Below are 21,802 nucleotides of genomic sequence, written 5' to 3'. Positions count from 1 at the left end.
TGAAATTTTACAATCTCTTCATCGGTTGGTTGAGCATTTGTCCCTAATCTATTTTTTTAAATAAGCACCGGCGTTGTTCATGGTGAATTATCTGTGGGGCCCGGATATTCGGCCGAAGGCCCTCAGGCCGAAAGATTTTAGGATGAAAATTGCTAAGCCAAATAGGTTTACAAGCCGCAAGATGTCCGGATGAATAGGACAATAGGCCAAATGGACATTTGGTCGAAGCTTATTTGGTCGAATATTTGTTGGTCGAATGTTCATCAAGCGGAATGGTTTTAAGGCCGAATGGCCATCAGGCCAAATAGGTAATAGGCCAAATGGTCAATACGCCGCATAGTCATAAGGCCGAATGGTTGTTAGGCCGAATGTTCGTTAGGGCTGAATGGTCGTAAGGCCAAACGGACTCTAGGCCGAATGGTCGCTAGTCCGAATGGATGTTAGACTGATAAGACATATAAACGCTTGTCTACACGTTAGGCCGAATAGTCATGAGGCTGATATAAGGTCGAATGCATAATAGGCCGAATGAGTGCTTGACCGAATGGTTTTTAGGCCGAATGGTAATCAGGCGAATGGTTATCAGGATGAATGATTGCTAGGCTGATAAGATTTCGTAATGCTTATCTAGGCCGAATGCAATCGGCCTAACGGCCATTCGGCCTAACGACCATCCGACCTAAAAACCTTTCGACCCGATAATCATTCAGCCTGATGACCATTCGGCCTAGTGAATATTTGGCTTAACATCCTTTCGGCTTTGCATCCTTCCGGCCTAACAGCCTTCGGTTGGACACATTCGGCTTTGTGGCCTATACGGCCTGATAACCCATTTGGCCTAACGTCAACGTGGCTTTTGGTCTCATGATTTTCGGACGATTGGCTTTTAACCTCATGACTTTCGACCGATTGACGCAGATCAATTATCTGTATATATAAAAAAGTTCTAATGATTGTTCAAGAAAACCGTACTGTACCCTCAGGAAATCATCTCAAACTTATTATTACTTCACTTGATTCCCACGAGCAATCATTTGATAATTGGAGGCATTTGAATGTGAATTTCATGTAAAAGAGCAAGAAAAAAAAATTTATGTTATGCGAAATATTGTATTACTCTTATAAACGTTAAGTTCCAGAAAGATGCAATTTGCGAACCTTTGACAAAAAAACTGGTTCATTTATTTGGGCCAGTTTTTCCAGTGGCTCACATTAATGTTCCACTTCCGACAATAGTTCAAAGACCCTCCTACTTTGGCGAGAGGAGGCTCCCATAATTAACTTAAAATATGACACAACCCGAATCACTTTCAAGCATTAATATAAGAAAAAAATATAATAATGATTTGGCGCAAAGGGTACATAAGTCTTCTCCAAGGCCGTAGGAAGAACCGAAACATGGGAGGGGGTTTGTTGGCTGATTTTCACCTATGATTTTTTGCCCAACAATGCACGAATACAAAAAATAAAACAAATTATATTTGTAACTTTATGATTATTCATTTATAAGTAGATAGTTTTATACTAGAACTTTTCGTTTTAAATCGTAACTTCAGAAAATTAGTCCTAGCCTAAACCTAGAAGGTGGGCTAAATTCGCTTTCATCGATGGTTGCAAGAGTGTGGTAGATAAACTTAGTTGATTTCAGCTAATATAAAGTTTTTTTGGAAAACCTTTAATTTCTTAAAAAATAAACTTTTTCTATACGCAAATCAAAAAACCACAATCTTCCAAACTCTTTTGCAAATTCAAAGATTGAGAAAATATAGAATCCTGTGCAGATTTTTTAAGTGAAGATCAAGTACATATTTCTTTTACAGCAATTATTTTCCATTAAGAATCAATTCCATATTGAAGCTCCTTTGGATGATTTTTTAACATAAAATTTGTTTTTTTTTGCATATAACCAAACTAAAAAAAATTGCTCCAATCCTACTTTTTATTTGTGTCTTTCATCTGGTTTGTGTGTAAAAACTGATTTTCATCAAAAATTTTAAATATGGAAATTGAATAGACATGCAATGTTAAGTTCTAGATCTCTTGACTCTTAAACTGTGTTGATTGTTTAATTCATTTACAAGCTAAATCTTTTTTTGAATTCAAAATCTGCATTCTGAATCTAAATTCTGAACCTGACTTAAAAAATAATGAGAATTTCTATGCATTTTATGAAAAAAAAAAGGATTTCTGAAGCTTAATTCCAGATCAGAGTTTTATAGGCCAAGGTTTAAGAGCTCTCCTCATTCATGAGTCTATTAAAAATATTAAAAATTTTGTAGTTAAGGTTTAATCTCGGAGCCCTTCGTCTCAGTCGCGCCGTTTCCAGCCAGCGTCTTCAGTCGTCCCGGCCCTGAGTTCGTCTGTGGTGATGAGGCTCCCCAGATTGCCCTTACAGGCAAGTATTCGTCAATCTTGAGAGCGCTCCCTGCGCCTGATGTTTTCCTGCCTTTCGACAGATTCATCGATTTTTTACCACACCTTGGAGGTTCTGTCCCAGCGGTATTGGCTTCGACCCCGGGATGCAACGAACTAGGCACTACGGAGACCTCAGAGCCCCTCGACTCAGTCGCGCAGTTTCCTGCCAGCGTCATCAGTCGTCCCGGCCCTGAGATCGATTGTGGCAATGAGGTTCTCCAGCCTGCATACTCAGGCAAGTACTCTACATCACCTCGAACATTATTTTTGTGGGATAAATTTCCGCCCAACAGTACATCATTCGTTGGTTATCACCAAGCTGTGCTTGCTAGTACTCCAACATGCTCTTCATCGCCCCCCACGATCATCACGACTGGTACTGAGTTCTCATCACCGGGACGCAACGTATCGGGCCTCACGGAGACCCCTGTGCCCTTCGACTCAGTCGAGCTGATTCCTGCCAGCGTCACCAGTCGTCCCGGCCCTGAGTTCGTCTGTGGCGTAGGGGTTCTCCAGCCTGCTTTACCAGGCAAGTACGCTGCTCCTGACTGCCTTCCTCCGCGTGATGGTATTCTCCATTTCAGTGACAACGGCTCCAGATCGGCATCAGAACCGCTTGATTTCATCAACATCTACTATCAGAATGTCGGTGGTATCAATTCCTGCGTGACTGATTATCTGCTTGCTACTTCATGTTCCTGCTACGATATTATCACCTTTACCGAAACATGGTTGAACGATCACACTCTCTCCAACCAGATCTTCGGATCCGATTATTCAGTGTTCCGCTGCGATCGAAGCTCCCGTAACAGCAGAAAGGCTACAGGTGGTGGGGTGTTACTCGCCGTAAGGTCCAAATTCAGAGCCATGCCAATCGATGATGAATCTTGGCATAATCTTGAGATGGTGTGGTCCCGCATCGAACTCGGCGACCGGAAGCTTTACGTTGGCGTACTATATTTGCCTCCTGATCGCTCGAGAGACGTGACCTTAGCTGAATCATTCTCTAGTTGCATTTCTAAAATAAGCTCTTTCTGCGCTCCAGAAGACGACATAATCGTCTTAGGCGATTTTAACATGCCAGGTATAAAGTGGTGTTCCAGCCAAGCTAGCTTCCTGTATCCCGATCCTGAACGCTCCACTTTTTCGGCTTCCTCGAATATTATTCTAGACTCTTTGAGTACAGCAACCTTACGTCAGATCAACAGTGTTGTAAACGAGAATGGCCGGATGCTTGATCTTTGCTTTGCCAATGACGGATTCCGTTTACCAACTATCGAATCAGCACCGGCACCGCTAGTTAAAGTAGGCCCACATCACCCGGCTTTACTGGTTACAATTAATATCTCTATCTAGATCTCTTTGCCAATAAATTCTCGAGCATCTTTGATACATCTTCAATAACCGACGACCAACTGAATCGCGCCATCAGGAGTGTTTCACCACTGGGCTTTTCTTTAAACGGTATAACAGTCGAGGACACAATCATCTCTAAAGCAGCCACTAAGCTCAAAAACTCCTTCTCTACGGGCCCGGATGGGATACCAGCTACCTTCCTGAAGCGTTTTATGCCTTCTTTGCTGACTCCTATCAGGCTTATCTTCCAAGCTTCGCTCGACCAGGCCACCTTCCCCTCACTGTGGAAAGAAGCTTACATGTTCCCGGTTCATAAAAAGGGAGATAGGAAAGATGTTAATAATTACCGAGGAATTTCAGCTCTGTGTGCTATTGCCAAACTTTTCGAATTGGTGGTTTTAGATCCCATTTTCATGTTCTGCAAGCACAACCTCTCCAACGACCAGCATGGATTTATGCCTCAACGCTCAACTACAACTAACTTACTAACCTTTACCTCGTATGTGCATGAAAGTTTTGCAAAGAAATCCCAAACTGATGCCATCTATACCGATCTGTCTGCCGCATTCGACAAGGTGAACCATGATATTGCCATCGGAAAGCTCGCGCGTTTATGATTTTGTGGATCTCTAATTGGCTGGTTCCGCAGTTACCTTACGGGACGTAAATTGACAGTTCGTACGGGTAACTGTTTTTCCAGGCAGTTCTCAGCTTCATCAGGCGTGCCTCAGGGAAGTCACTTAGGGCCGTTAGTATTCCTAATTTACTTCAATGACGTGCTGCAACTCCTCGATGGACCAAAATTGGCGTATGCCGACGACTTGAAACTGTACTACTCTATCAATGGCTCCGAGGATGTGAACTTCCTGCAGAACCAGTTTAACTTCTTTGCCTCCTGGTGTGATGCCAATCGCCTACCTTTAAACCGTGATAAATGTGTAGTAATATCATTTTCCCGCAAACGACGCCCGCTCTCAGCCGTTTATTTCCTTGGAAACGATGCAATCTCTCGAGCTCAACACGTGAAAGATCTTGGTGTGATCCTCGACGCGCGGCTGGATTTTAAGAATCACACCAACTATATCGTTGACAAAGCCTCCAGAAGCCTGGGTCTTCTTTTCCGCATGACGAAGGACTTTAAGGACATCTACTGCCTGAAGAGTCTTTACTGCAGTCTGGTTCGATCGATCCTCGAATATGCTTCTGCGGTTTGGTGCCCATATTATCAAAACGGCTCTGATCGCATCGAAGCCATCCAACGACGTTTTTTGAGGTATGCCCTTCGACACTTAAACTGGCAAGACCCTTTTCGACTTCCCAGCTACGAAAGCCGCTGCCGCCTGATCGACATCGACACGCTGCAAGCCCGCAGGACCGCCACTCGTGCTTCTTTCGTCGCTGATCTGCTTTCATCAAGAATCGACTCTCCTGCACTTTTGGAAGTTCTTCCACTTAGCGTCCGACCTCGTGGTTTGAGGAATCGGGATCTTCAGCTCTTCGTTCCTGTTAGACTAAACAATTACGGGGCCAACTCTGCAATAATTGGCGTCATCAAGACTTTTAACCGCTTCTCAGAATATTTTGATTTTGACGTTTCGAAGGTTTTATTCCGAAGAAGAATTCTTAGTGTTCTAAGTTCAGTGTAGATTTGTATTTGTTGTTAGTTTTTAATTTTAAAATATCATTTGGATCAATATATGATCTGTTGATTTAATAATAAATAAATAAATAAATAAATAAATCTTAATTCACTATTAAACCATTTTTTTAAGCTGTTTTATGAATCTGATTTAAAATCAAAATTCTAAAAAATGTTTAATAATAAGAGTTAATAAGCAAGCCAGAAATTTGATTCGCCTGTGGCTGAGTTTAGTTTGGAATCACCCTAGGCTTGAGACATTTAATTTTACCACACTAAAATGACTTCCACGAATTAAAAACTAATTTCTAATTGTTAATTTAGGTTTGTCTATAAGTAATTCATCGAATACATAGTGTTCGGATCAAGGCAGTAAATAAGCAACACTTATTTTGAAAGCAAGTTGCTTCAAAGCTAAAATTTTATAATTTTTCAGTATAGTGAACTTAATTAATAATAGATTTCAGAAACTTACATTTAAGTGCCTTTGTAATAACGGAAATGCCAGCGGATGTAGATTGAGGTTATATCTCTAATTTTCAGATGAGTCGTTTTGGGTCAATCAGCGCTTCCTAATAGATTTTTATGTAAGATTAACTAGATCTGACTAATAAATTTAACTTAGATTTATTTTTGGTAGAAATCTTACCAAAATCTGTTAGAACAGATGACAATTTTTCACGACTTGCTGTTACAGAAATTGTGGCCAAAATTCCCAACTATAAAGGTTAAAGTTAAGGTAAAAATAACACTTGAATAAATTCTTTCGATTACCTACACTTTCATACAGAAAATATAACTGAATATAACCGGTTTTAAACTGGATTTTCTAATAAATCCTAGATTTGCCAAACTATTACTTTGTGAACACGTTTTTCCAAATTCACAGATTTTTCATAATGACATTCCGCTTTTGCTACATTCTAAACAACTATGTAAATACGAGAGCCTGGGACTCACATCTCATTTTCATCCAGCTTACGAGGGGCTTCGCCAACATTCCCCCCTTCGTGATGTTCCGGGATCGTCGATACCTTGTCTTCCCTGGAATCCTTGATATCCAATCGCGCCAACCTGACTGCTGAATATAAACCTACGCCATTGGGCGTCCTGACATACGCCCGACGAACTTCTCCATCAGATGCTGGTATTACTTCCAGTACACGCCCTCGAATCCACCCGTTCCGCTTTTTTTCGTCCACGATAATTACAACATCGCCTGGCTGCAAGGGCTTTGTTGCTTCGAACCATTTCGAACGTCTCGTTAGTGTAGGTAGATATTCTTTAATCCACCTCGTCCAAAAAATATCTACAAGTCGTCGAGTCAATTCCCAACTATCCCGTAGTACGCTACCGCTCAGTAAGGTTTCGCTCATGGGTTGTGTTACTGCCTGATCTCCAATCACCAAAAAATGATTTGGCGTTAGTGCTTCCGTTTCCGCCGAGTCAAGTGGCACGTATGTAAGTGGGCGAGAATTCACTATCGCTTCGGCTTCCAACACTACCGTTTCAAGAACTTCGTCGCATGGGTTTTGTGCATGATTTGCCACTGCTTCTATCGCGATTTTGATTGAGCGCACCATGCGCTCCCAAGCGCCTCCCATGTGGGGGGTTGCGGGTGGATTTAGATACCACTGTGTAGAGGCATTAGTAAAGGTAATGGCACATTTGTCATGATTCGGTTGTAACTGCTCCAATAATATATTTCTCGCGCCTTTGAAATTTGTCCCTTGATCCGAGTAAATCGTACTTGGGGGCCCTCTTCGAGCGATAAACCTACGGATTGCTAGAATGCAGGAATTAATAGTTAGAGAATGGACTACCTCTACATGAACTGCCCGAATAGTCAGGCAGGTGAATAAGGCCACCCAGCGTTTCACCAAACTGCGCCTCTGCTTGACCTGCAACGGGCCGAAGTAGTCGATGCCAGTATGTGTAAATGGTTTGATATTCGGTGTTAGACGCACAACTGGCAGGACGGCCATTTTCGGGGGATGTGGAACTGCTTTCCGCAATTTACAAAGGGGACATTCTTTAGCAACTTTCTTAATCACAACTCTCAGATTAGGAATGTGGAATTTCTGGCGCATTTCGTTGCAAACTGTTTCATTATTCGCGTGGACAAAGCGTTTGTGATACTTCTCAACAAGGAGATTTGTAAGCGGGTGATTTCTAGGCAAAATAATAGGGAACTTTGAATGGAAGGGTACACTTGGTGCCGATCTGATTCTACTGTCAATACGCATCACGTTCGCTTCGTCAAGAAAAGGGGATAGTTGGTATAATGGACTGGACTTGCCTAGTGGGGTTTTTGATTCCGACTCGTTGTTTTTCTGTAGAATTCCCATCTCTTCAGGATAAACTTCTGTCTGTACTTGGTGGAAAATTAAACTCTCGGCAGCCTGAAATTCCTCAGCCGTGATTGGTCCGCAAACCTTCTTCTTCCGGAACGCCTTGGTAGCTCTTAATACACAGACCATAGTCCGCAATAGCCGATCTAATGTCGAAAAACGAGAAATATCTATTGTTGTATCTACTACTTGCCCGTGATAACAGAATACTGCTCGGAGATCTGTGTCAGTTTATTGTGCCTCCTTGGGATCAATCGGCCAATCAACCTCTGATTGACGTAGAAATTCCGGACCGGTGTACCATCTGGAATCTGGTGTGAAAATTGGACCATTTCCCCACTTTGTCGCTTCATCTGCCACATTCAACTTGGTTGGAATGTGCCGCCATTCATCAATAGAAGTAGTAGTCAGTATTTCGCCAACTCTATAGCCCACAAATTGATGATACCTCCTGCTGTCCGAACGCAGCCAAGTCAACACGGTCTGGGAATCTGTCCAAAGGTACCGTCTTTTTATTGGAAGATCGATTGCTGCAATAATACTGCTGAGAAGCCTTGTTCCAATTAACGCCGCTTGTAGTTCGAGACGGGGGATTGAAAGTGGACGCAAAGGAGCAACTTTGGTTTTAGCCTCGACAAATGCACTGAGGGGAACATCATTCACTACTGCTCTTAGATAAGCGACGCTAGCATACGCTGCCTCGCTTGCGTCCACGAAAACATGGATTTGTATGTTTTTCAATTCAATTCAAATTTGTTGGCCTTTTTTGTTCCTTTAGTAACTCCGCAACATTTTGATGAAGGCTCGTATCGAAGGTAAAAACATCCTGACCAGGACGCCACGTCATGCCTAAAACTCTCTCAGGTTTCTCGGGTTCGGCCAGTCCTGGCTCTAAGCGCAGGGATTTCAACTCCGGACAGCTTGTCATTCCTAACTCTCTCATCACTTCTGAGGAGTTGGATATGAAATTACGTAACTCGAATCCAGCCATTGCATGAACCGTTTTGACGTCGTTTGCTAATTTCACGGCCTCCGCCACCGAATCCACGCTTTTCATGTAATCGTCCATGTAGTGGTCATTAACGATTGCATGAGCAGCCTCGGGAAATTGTTTTGAATGTTCCATTGCGTTATAATTCTTAATAAACTGTGCTATGCACGGTGAACACGAAGCACCAAAAACTGCCACATCCATGACGTAAATTTGAATAGGATCCTCAATAGCTTTACGGTAAATAAATCTCTGCGCCTGGCGATCTTCTGCCCTTATCCTTATCTGATGTCTCCACACACAGCGACATTCCTCTGCCGAAAACGAAGCAATATTGCCGGAAGAGAAACTAACAAGTCGGGTCCCGGAAGCAATAAATCATTGAGAGAAGTACCATCTACTCGAGCAGCCGCATCCCAAATTAATCTAGTTTTGCCCGGCTTTTTCGGGTTACACACAACTCCCAAAGGCAAATACCACACTCGATTATTGTCCGACGATGCTAGCTCCTCTTTCGTGATCAGGTGAGCGTACCTTTTTTCAAGGTAATTTTCGATTTGCTCCTCCACAGCTGCTTTCAAAGAATCATTCTTGCAAAGACGCTTTTCGAAAGATCGATTTCTTTGAATAGCCATTGGGTAGCTGTTGGGAAGATTTGGTTTTGAAAATCTCCACAGCAATCCTGTTTCGAAGTGCCCATCTACTCGTCGTGTGGTTCGGGCAAGGATGTCTAGTGCTTGCTTATTCTCTTTCGATTCTGGCTTGATGCTTACGAACGCCTCCTCTACTCCGAAGAACTTTCCCAAAAGAGTATGAAACTCTTTATTCTCATTCTCTATATCGCTGTGTACGTGAAGTTGTTGATAAGGTTTTATTAGCGAACCTTGTTTACCAAATATGCACCACCCAAGCCGCGTCTTAGCGGCAACGAGATCATGCAGTCCGCCTTCTCTCACCTTTAGCTGGGTCAACAAGCTGACATGTTCGAGTCCCACTATGATACCTGGTGTTGCTGCAGCATAGCTCATCACAGGTAATCCCTTCAAGTGCGGGGAACGTTTTTGCAAATCCTCGTAATCGATGGTTTGACTGGTTAATTTCAGCTGACTCACTGTTCGGACGTTTCCAATTTCGTATCGTGTTTTACACCCTTTGCCACGAATTGAAACCGAGACTCGCTGCGAACCCTTTTCTTCGCGTGACACATTACCTGTCCAGCTAAGCCATAGGGTCTCCTTGGTACCCTCAATGCCAAGTTCCTTCGCGATGTTGGCCTCCAAAAGCGTGGAGGACGAACCGTCGTCAAGGAAGGCAAAGGTTTCGATGGATTTGTTTCCGCCTTCAATGACAACCGGTAAGTATCGAAAAAGAGCAGATGATATAGAAGAATGATGATGGTTTTGTTGAGCGAGAGCGCTATCACTAGTGGAGATGTTGCTATTGTTGGTACTGTTATCTTATTTTGATCGCCGCTGGGATATATTCTTATCTAAGTTTGTGGCATATCGGCAAATTGAAAATCTAATTAGAGAGCAATTATGATAGATATGAAAATTGATAGGTGGAAAGGTCAAAGCTAGAGCGCTTTGGGTAGAAGAAACGAATAGATGGTGAAACTGTGAGCTTAGGGCATTGTTTCTTATCGACAGCATGAAACTGCATGTGTGATTCTTTACCCGGCATCTGCTGGCTGTTTGTAGTAAGTGACGAAGAAGCCACATTGCTACCCACAACCAGCCCAGATGGGTCGAACACATGAGGTTGCGTCCGACCGGGCAAAAAATCACACAAGCAGCGCTCACAAGTGCTGTTTTGATTGCTGAACCAATTCTATCGATGCGTGCTACTTGTTCAGGTACATCAGATGGTTGCTACTTATTGTTTTTCGCATATTATCCATCCGCTGCCTTACTTTTTCGCCAAGTTCCTCGTGTTGAATCGTGTTGGTATTTGTTTTCCCATTTCCCCCCTTCTTTTAGCCATTTGATTTTGTTATCTTATTTTGATCGCCGCTGGGATATATTCTTATCTAAGTTTGTGGCATATCGGCAAATTGAAAATCTAATTAGAGAGCAATTATGATAGATATGAAAATTGATAGGTGGAAAGGTCAAAGCTAGAGCGCTTTGGGTAGAAGAAACGAATAGATGGTGAAACTGTGAGCTTAGGGCATTGTTTCTTATCGACAGCATGAAACTGCATGTGTGATTCTTTACCCGGCATCTGCTGGCTGTTTGTAGTAAGTGACGAAGAAGCCACATTGCTACCCATCTGGGCTGGTTGTGGGTAGCAATGTGGCTTCTTCGTCACTTACTACAAACAGCCAGCAGATGCCGGGTAAAGAATCACACATGCAGTTTCATGCTGTCGATAAGAAACAATGCCCTAAGCTCACAGTTTCACCATCTATTCGTTTCTTCTACCCAAAGCGCTCTAGCTTTGACCTTTCCACCTATCAATTTTCATATCTATCATAATTGCTCTCTAATTAGATTTTCAATTTGCCGATATGCCACAAACTTAGATAAGTATTGTTGGTACTGTTTCGATCGGCGTGCAGTAAAACATTATGTCGTAACCTACATCCTCCAATGCCACATTCCTTACCGGATCTACAAGGCCATCTTTTGTGTGGAACTAAACAGAGGTAACAAAGATGATTCTGCTTAACGAAGAACCATTTCCTGTTCAGATCCAGAGATATAAATTCTTGACATTTTGCGATTTCGTGTGATGGATTCTGGCAATAGACGCATGTTTTCTCAATTTGAGCTCTAGGGTTGGTAGTTTTAACTGTGTGCTTTCCTCTCAAGACCTGGCTGGAGCTTTGGTCACTGTTGTTGGTACTATTCTCAGAGTGCACATACAATTTCGATTTCTCCGAATAGCTCTTGGCATGTTTTTCTTTAGAGACTGGGATGGGAATACTAATATCGGACGACACGGTTACCAGCTCAGACATGAACTTGTTGAAAACGGCCAGGTTAACGAAGTTATGCTGCCGTTTGAAACGACCCCACTCGATTGCTAAGGGAGTTGGTAATTTTACTACCAATTCATACAACAGCATCGGATCAAAAAGATGGTCAGTCAGATCTGCAGTTACCATATGATCCACAGCATTTTGAACTGCTAACCCGAACGTTATAATCGACTGGAGATTTTCGTATTTCGGCCCGGGGGTTTCTCTGAACTTTTTCAGGACAGTAAAGAGAATAATCTCAGGCTGTCCGAACAACATCTTGAGGGTATTCATCACTTGAGGAACTGAGTCAGGGATCAATAGTTTACTTCGCACCGCCTCAAGAGCTCGACCTTTCAAACATTTTTGAACAATCCACATTTCAAACAGTCCACATGCGGCTGTGCTGTTGCAGAACGACTTATAAAACAACGGCCAGTCATGTGGGTCACCGGAGAAGTGTGGTAAGTCTCTAGACATCACATGCCGCGCTGCTAGCTGAGTTTTCGTAGGTGCTGCGAAGTGGATGGAACTGTGCGTGTGTGTTCCCCATTCGGCCATACTCGGAGATGGCAACTGGGCATTTCGGCTGCTGGGATTGTTAGTAGCAATTTGCGGTGATAGTGGAATTTGATTCGGGTTAGGTGAGAAATATCTACTAGCGAGCTGTGTCGAATTGGCGGGTAGTCCCATATCAAATTCTCCTTGATGACTACTAGTCAACTGCTGATGGGAGCTCATCTCTTGGGAGGATCTGGGAGCAAACGATGGTACTATATTTGCTCTATTCACTTCGGGAAGAACAGCATAGGCTTGAGGAGTGGCTAATCCAAAATTAACGGATTTTTGCGCAAGTTCGTTTGTGGTGCTTATCATCATATCAGCTGTGGAGCGTACAGTCGTGTATGGTGGTCCTAAGGAAATGTTTCTCAAACCAGACGATAAAATTGATTCCATACCTCCTAAACTGGAATATGGTACTGTGTTATTACGTGTCACAGTGGGCTGACTTAGCGAAAATGTTGGAAAAGGGTTTGTTGTTGGTGTATTCCGGCCAAAAGTGTCGACTAAGGATAGTTTCGGACGGTGTATTTTTCCGATGGCAGCTGTTGATGGTGTGTAAAATCTAGTGGCTTTTGGAATGGCTCCTGTGTACTTTGGTTTGGTGCCGACAGCTGTTCCCGAAATCAAGGTAGCCATAATCGGCTCGCGATTAGTCTGGATAAGTCTCATCTCCTCAACTGCACCGGAGAATTGCGTTGTTGGCTGGTGTTCAGTGAAGGGACAAAATTGCTGTCCAACTTCGATATTGGAATATAGATTTGGTTCAATTTTGGGTGTTCTAATTGGAAGGGGAACTTGAATATCCGGAAACTTTCTTGCTTGTGGAGTAGATGCGGAAACGGGAGTTATACGGCTGTTAATAATATGGCTCTCCGACTGATGCTCAGCTGATGCTACGTGGGCTTCATTAAAGGTAACTACTGGTGCTACATTTCGTTGTCCAATTTCATCTGCAGTCGAATACGATTTGGCTCGGCCAAGCTGAGGTTGACGTGGTAACTCCCATTCAGTTAGTCCTACTTTTGGATCTACAGTTGGTAACCAATCAACAACCTTTTTGCTGCTTGCTCGGGTACTCGTTCGACTCCTTCTGCTGTCGCCATCTTCCGCAAAGTCATTCAGACTGCCGTACTTCTTCCGAATGAATTCGTCCTCAATACGAACCCTCTTTTTCCTCAACTCTTCTTCCTTTTTCGAACTTTCCTTTATAGCTGCTTCTTCCTCAGCAAGGGCTTTAAGTTGAAGCTCTTTTTGCTCCTGGAGCATTTGCAGATTTAGTTCGGATCTCGCCGAACGTTTACTACTCCTGGAATGAATTGAAGAAGCTGCCTGACTTTGCTGAGACTTATTTTTCTCCCGGCTGGTTCTACAAGCCCATGCTTCACAAGTGTCACAACCGACAAGATTGCCTGCAGAGTCAGGAAGGCTACACATTTTGCAGTTGTACTGCTTTTCCGATACTTTCGGTTGACCGCTGGTTGCATCCATGTTGCTCATGATCTTTAAATCTTTGAAGATTTGTTCGGATCAAGGCAGTGAATAAGCAACACTTATTTTGATAGCAAGTTGCTTCAAAGCTAAAATTTTATAATTTTTCAGTATAGTGAACTTAATTAATAATAGATTTCAGAAACTTACATTTAAGTGCCTTTGTAATAACGGAAATGCCAGCGGATGTAGATTGAGATTATATCTCTAATTTTCAGATGAGTCGTTTTGGGTCAATCAGCGCTTCCTAATAGATTTTAATGTAAGATTAACTAGATCTGACTTATAAATTTAACTAAGATTTATTTTTGGTAGAAATCTTACCAAAATCTGTTAGAACAGATGACAATTTTTCACGACTTGCTGTTACAGAAATTGTGGCCAAAATTCCCAACTATAAAGGTTAAAGTTAAGGTAAAAATAACACTTGAATAAATTCTTTCGATTACCTACACTTTCATACAGAAAATATAACTGAATATAACCGGTTTTAAACTGGATATTCTAATAAATCCTAGATTTGCCAAACTATTACTTTGTTAACACGTTTTTCCAAATTCACAGATTTTTCATAATGACATTCCGCTTTTGCTACATTCTAAACAACTATGTAAATACGAGAGCCTGGGACTCACATCTCATTTTCATCCAGCTTACGAGGGGCTTCGCCAACACATAGTTTATACATTGAAAAGTTGGACACCATGCAAAAGGAATTTTCTTTAACCTTAACCTTAAAAGCTTATATTCTCTACTTTATAACATTAAAAAAACTATTTAAAAAAAATCGTTTATGTCATTACAAATGTTATGCTTATATAAAATATTCATCTACAAACCAATTTCAGCCTCAATCAATACTTTTTTCTTGTTCTTCCTATTGCTCATCATCACATTTAAATAGATTTTGGAAAATTACAAAAGGCCACGAAATGAACATTTTTTCAAAGTGCAATGAATTTAAATCGTAATTAAGGCTAATTTGGGTGTCCTGAATCTAAATGTGAAATTTTTCTATTAACTTTTGTTATTGATATAACTTTTCAAAATATATTGAAGTTATTTAAGTAAGTTCTGCACTTTTAAAACAAAAGTTTAAAACAAAAAAAATATTTTGAACAGTTTCGAACAACTATCAATTTTGAGTTCAACGAAAAAAGTTATGGAAGTTTTCTATTTGTTAACTTTCAATCATTTGACATATTTTTAAAAAAGTTTCAAGCCAATGTTAAGATATTTTTAGGGCATAATTTTGATTGTTTTGCAGGTCCCATAAATTTGTTTAATGAAATCAAGTTTTTTAAACTTTTTTCAGTAATATCAATATTATTTGTACCTAATCATATTTAGCGAAATTTTTAAAAACTATTGAATTTCACTTTTAAGGATCATGCATTTTCATCATCATCAAAATGTAATTCCTTAATTAATCAATTGGAACCAGTTTTTCCTTAAACATAGGTTTGATAGTTAACCATTTGTTATGATGGGTTTCACTTATAACTGACACATTCGTAAACTTTATAATCGATACTAAATGTGATAGCCCTCCTAATTTAAATGAAAAGATTCGAGTTTAGGACACTAAAACTTACCAAATCAATTATCAAAACATGAGCACTAAAATGCTTCTTCCTTGAGTGATCAATGAAATTCTATAGTTTCAAAAATTTTCATAATAGTATAACGTGTTTATTAAAAAAAAATTGTTCCTCAATAATAAATAACTTGTCTTTTTAATCTTCGTATTTCATTTTTATTTTCAAGTGAACTAAATAAAATGGATGGTTTATTTTTTTATATTTTAAATTAAAGCACCGAATTTCAATGTCAAATTTTAATTTTAAGAAATATTTTAGATAAGTTTGTCTTTGTTTTTTTTTTAAATTCAGAATTTTTGGTGCTATGAAAACATAAACCTTCCATTTTTTCCTGAACAAAGTTTACATTTAAAATTGCGAATAATTGTTTTTACAAACTAATTATTACAGAAAATAAATGTAAAATAAGATAAATATCAAAACATAGTCATGATCATTTTACTTACAATTAATCATGGTCAATTTTTTACCTGGCATCTGACATTTATTTAAGATTTCAATTTTTTTCTCTTAATCCATGTTTTGGGAATATTTTTTTTCAAATTTTCAAACTAGAATGCTTAGAAATGATTTGGAAACAAATTTCTTGTTCAGAGTATGAAAAATTATTTTGAAAATTTTTCAATGACTAACCGAAAATTTTTAAAATTATAAAGAATATCAACTAGGAAAAGTACTAAGTATTTATGGAAATTCGAGCGTTTTGTGTATTTTGCAACGGGTTTTTGTCACTTGGGGGGAGGGGAGGGATTGATCACCACGATCATTCCCCTCTCCCTCCACCATAAGACCACGCATGTGTATGTACATTAGACCACTGCAACAAATGACTATTTGCTCCCATATGTTTTTTCGATGCCTTTTGGGTCACCAAGCATCAGTTTTAAATGTGAGATGATTTGGTTGATCCCTGAGTTAGCACAACGCATTTCAATTTTGTATGGATTTTTTTATGGAAGCAGAGATTTTTGCACATTAAATCATCCAGAAAATTTAAATAAGCTTGAAATGATGATGGTCTCTGATTTTTGGTTTTGACTATTCATTTTTTGCTAACATGACAAGCAGCTAAGCATTTCATGAAAAAAGTTATAACCTTTTCAAAACACAAAATCTGAAACCATTGAAAATAACTTAAAAATGGCAGACTTTGCTTGCTAGAGCAATTAATAATTTCATGATATGTTTTTGCAAAGGTTATATAAATCAATAAATTCCTTGGCTATGGAAAGCAGTTTTTTGAGATTTTTTTATCTAGCTTTCATAGCTTTCAAATCAGCAGTCAAAAACGTTTAAATACAAAATAATAATTTATAAAAAAAACTCTATAACATCGAATATCTTTTCTGGGGTACAAGTTAGGTTTGTGCTTGGTTTACATGAAATGTACTGCAAGAATCAAGGAGTATTTACATCCGAAGTAATATTTTTTGGAACTTTCATAAAAATATCCTCGACACGAATGCCATAAGGATGGTAAAGTGTCGTTAATAAAACTTAAAAAAAAAAAAATTAAAAAAAATAAAAATATCCATACAAGCTTTTCTGCAACCATTTAAACTGCTATATTATAATGCTGTTTTGATAAACGTTCCATATACATTATAGAAAGATCGTATGAAAGTTGAAAAACAGCATTTACCAACGAAAGGGGAGGCAATATACATACATAAATTTCATATCTTTCTTAAGCGACGAAAATTACACCAATTGCACGTTATCCAACACCTTATTTGTACCTATCGGAAGAATGCGAAAGAGCGCAAAATTTTGCTCTGATAGCCTTCAAATCGTTGCCAGCGACAATATTTTCCAGTTCTCTCATTGGTCAACATTACTCAATCCCCATTTGAGAGAGAGAACATGACGATAGTGATCTCACTTGAATCCCGCGTGGGGGCTTAATCTGGGGGCTAAAGTTCACAAACATGATGGACTTTCTATCATATCTGATTTTAACTGACTTCAGACAATATTTTAAACGATCTTGGAATTGCGATTTGCAACACCATTGTAAACGACTAAAGTTATCATTTCTGATACGATTTCATGTTTGCTAAGTCTGGACAGGATGGATCGCTTCCAAAACTTTTATTGCTATTTTTGGCAGCAAAAACAACCGAAAAATTTAGATATTTAAGGTGTAAAAATTCAAGAATTTGAAAATTCCATACAATGCTAACAGCGGTCTAATTTACATACTTCAGTTAAAAAGAGGATTCCCGATTTTGCCACAGATGCTTGTTTTCCCTTCATATGTTCCACATAGTGTATTAGTTAAACTTACTAATAGTTATGTTATTGTTTATGGCACATGTGAGGAATTGATATCGAATTGCCTGAAGTTTCAAAACAAGTTATGTTAATGGTTTATGTTAATCTCATTTATTGTCTTAAACAATCTTTTGTTTTAAAAGTTTTATCAGTAAATCCTAAAAATGGGCATTTTCAAAAGTCTAGTCTACTGAACGTTACAAACTTTGATGTTGTTACACAAAACATTGTGAGGCCGGATATATAAAAACAACAGTTCCTATAAACCCCTCCTTAAAGCTATCCTCCATAGTATTCCACTCCAGAAAAATATCAAATCATTAGTATAGTCCGATTCCGACCTGCTACCAAAAAAGGTCACTGCGCGGCAAGAAACTAAATCACCCAAAACGAGATCAACGGCCCCCATCATCGCTCGGCTCAAAAGTGCGTGGAACTGAAAGTGGGCGACATTCATGGTAGTAGCATGCTTTTTTCGCTGTTTTTATATTTCTGGCAATTTAGGGCGATCTTCTTAAGCCTTCTTCTGTTGAAATAGTTAAACCTCTGCTTTTTGCTTTGTTTATAAATTTTAGACTAATTTATTACCAGGTATGGAGGGTAATTTCCGTACCTGATGTCGATACGACTAGGGGCTTTTAGTTAGTCAGCAAAAGCTCTCTCTCTATCATTTTGAGTAATCCCTACAACAACCGGCCCGATCTCCTCCTGGCAAGTGTGCGGTGCCGATAATCTCCACTTCCAGCAAGTGTGGGATTGCGCCAGAGAACAACTTTTTTTTTTTGGGGCGGGTGCAATTCGGTGAATGGCAAAAATAAGTGGGCAGAACCGCCAACATCATCAAGTCAAGCCATCATCCGGGAACGCAAGCCTACACACAAGCTCGAGAACGCACCTTGGCCAGGCGGGGGCACCCGATCGGCACTTGGATTTTTATTGGCTTTATTGTTTTTTTTTTCCTGCTGCTCCATCTCATTCAGACTCTCCGTGACATGCCCCGCGTTAAAGTTCTGCCACGCGTCTGCGAACGCGATTCGATATTAATCTGGGCGCGAAAACCCACGTGCGGAAAATTACCTGAACGAGGGATTGTTTGTAGGAAAGCGCAACAGTGACAATCTGGGGGACGAGCTACCTCCTTTAAGCCTGGGTTTTTTACTGCATCAAGGCGCTTCTTCTGAGTGTAGTGTAACGTCCCACGCAGCTTAACAATTTGGGGGGAAAGCACTGTAATTTGCCCCTTTCACGAGAACATTTGGGGGCTCTGCTCCGTTTGTTTTGCGTGTTTATCGGAAGCAATCAAATCATACCTGCTTTCACAAGAATTTTCGTTGACCAAAAATTTCTTGCGTCCGATCACCCGATAGCTTCTGCGAATTATTTAAGAGTTTTTTTTTGTTGATCGGCAGGTATTCAACAACATAATTTTATGTATTTTTCAGATGAATACAAAAAATTGTAGCTTACTCTAGTGCATTATGAGAGCATCCGAGTTAAACAATTCATTCATATCGTGTTTTGCGATCCAACAAGAATCAAATTAACTGTAGTTTAGTTGAATATATTATGCGTTAAGTAAAGAGCTACAATAATGAGCCGGAGAACAGTGCTGACGATTTTTGATTCAAGCTTCCTGCGATGTGGGCCGATATGCTATTTTTATGGTGATAATAAAGCTTCTCTAATAAAAATTTACTCCAAGAGTTTCCACCTGAGAACTCTCAGGTTCTAGCTACATTAGGAAGTTCTTAAAAACCACAAATTAGTAATGAAGGGATTTTTTTTAAAACGGAAGGCTTGAAGGGAAATGAGATATGCACCAGAGTCTAATGGTTAGACTGAGTTGATTAGTGGTCATTTTTTGAATTTCTCATACCTTGGGATCTAAAAAGCTTTATTTTGTTTGAAAGCTCATCCATAATATTTTGCAGAATTTTCAAAAAACTTTAACAAGGCTTAATTTTCCCTTTTAGGTTTGAATGGGAAAATTGAATATTTTAAAAAATCAATTTCAATTTACTTTTTCCTGTCGAACCGAGCCTGTTTAAATTTTTTGTTGCCAATTTAAATTCTTTTGAGAAATTTTTGGCTGAACAACTTTGTTTAATGTCGTGACTTTGTATTTTATTAGGCAAAAAACATCCGTTGAATACGGGTTTGTCTTTTAACATTAAAAAATTTCTGTATGTTTTTGCTTTCGTTTTTTTATTATTTGCTGATAAGTATGTGCTTCTTGATTAATGGATTTTCAGTGTAATTTTCCGAATTTGCATTTTTTTTTATTTCCCAGTGTTCCATTTCTCGACATAACTTGACGAACCAAATTTCTAAAATTCATTCAGCCGTTCTCCGATTTCTGGTACTTCCTGCCTGATCACGATCCACTTAATCTAAATAACCATCTCGCTTGTTGCTCCCCATCTCGTCTCATTCCTACCGGATTCGTAGTGAACACCTCTTTTGTAGGACAGGACAGTCGTCCGGCATTCTCGTAACATATCCTGCCCAGCGTATCCGTCCAGCCTTCACCACTTTCTGGATACTGGATTCGCCGTAGAGTCGCGAGCTCGTGCTTCAGTCTTCTCGACCGCAGTTGCTTGTTGAGTCTATAGTATTCACGACTTCCGCTGATTATTTACCGCCGGATCTCAAGGCTGGTTTAATTGTCTGCGGTCACCAGTGAGCCGAGATAGAGAAAGTCTTCGACTATCTTCAGCTCGTCGCTGTCGATCGTGATCTTATTTTTACTGGACAAGCGGGTTCGGACGATCTCGGAACCGCAGGCCACCTTTCGATCACCTAACGATTGTCCGTCTGGATGCCTCCGTCCTTATCCAAGCACGTTTCGGCTTGCGACACGAAGCCTTTGCGGGATGCGTTGAGTTTCTGATTGAACTTTCGTTTGTTGTTTATTTGAGACACTTTACCATCTCTGCGGCATTCGTGTAATTGAACTTTCGTGTTTATTTGGAACGATTCAGCTGCTTCAGCTCCTCGAGCTCCTCTTCCTTCAGGCAGCGCCTTTTTTCCTGAAAAATTCGGAATCGCTGCCGCTTCCGCTGTCAGTGATTTTCCACATTTCAACAGGTGCCACGTGATTGCGCGTAGTCAGCCGCGATCTCAGATTGCGTCGGTTTCGTATCTTGTTCACTACGGAGAGTTTTGGGCGCATCTTCACCATCACCAGATAATGATCAGACTCGATGTTGGTGCCTCGACAGGATCTGACGTCGATGATGTCCGAGAAGTGCCGGCTGTCAATAAAAACGGGGTCGGTATGCGATTGCGTTTGGTACGGTGATCTCCAGGTGTATTTCTGTGGGATGTGGTGTTGGAAAAAGGTACTACGTACGACCATTCGTTTGGACGATATCTATTAGTATAAGGCCGTTTTCGTTGTTCAGTTGGTGTGCGCTGAACCTACAACCTGAAATGTTGTATGCAAATCTCTGTTAAACTCAAAATATTCAGCACTGATTTTTGTCTCTTTTTTTCAGAATTTATTTTCAAGAACGAGTATTAAGCTGTTTCTGGCATTTCTCATGTCGGGAAAAATAACCTTAAAAACTTTCAGTATAAATAAGAACAGCCGGCTGACAAACGGTTATTTTTAGGTTGTTTTTTTCCAAGATATAAAAGTGCCAGTTGTCTCTGGGTCCATTACTACACAAAAAACTCGGCTGATCTATGTTGAGTAGAAAATGTATCAGCAAGAAGGACTGCTATAAAGTACACAAATTATTTTCCGTTAGTAAGAACGTTAAGTGTCGTGTCCTGTAATACGTCGTGTGTTATTTGTGTAGTTAAAAGTTCTTAGGTTGGCACAACTCACTAAAATGAGTGCTACAAAGTACTGTGCCAGAGTTTAGACGACAACCCATAGGGCTATGCCTTTAGAGCTGCACTAGAGAGATTCGTTGGATCGAATCGTTGCGCATCCTTTCCCGCAGCATGGTCCGCTGCAGTGGCTACTAGCCCCGTACGACGCGGAAGTCCACGACATGGAGCCAGTAACGAACGATGAACTTGTGGCCATAGCTAAGAAACTTGCGATAAACAAGGTTCTAGGCCCGGACAGAAAACTGGGAAGCTGGTGTTACTACCGAAACCGGGAAAATCTCCAGGGCATCTCCTATCTGTCTATTGGATACCCTTAGTAAA

This window comes from Uranotaenia lowii, chromosome 3 (assembly GCF_029784155.1).
Source record: "Uranotaenia lowii strain MFRU-FL chromosome 3, ASM2978415v1, whole genome shotgun sequence".
Classification (NCBI taxonomy): domain Eukaryota; kingdom Metazoa; phylum Arthropoda; class Insecta; order Diptera; family Culicidae; genus Uranotaenia; species Uranotaenia lowii.
The sequence above is the reverse complement of the archived record's forward strand: the minus strand, read 5'-3'. Positions refer to the sequence as shown.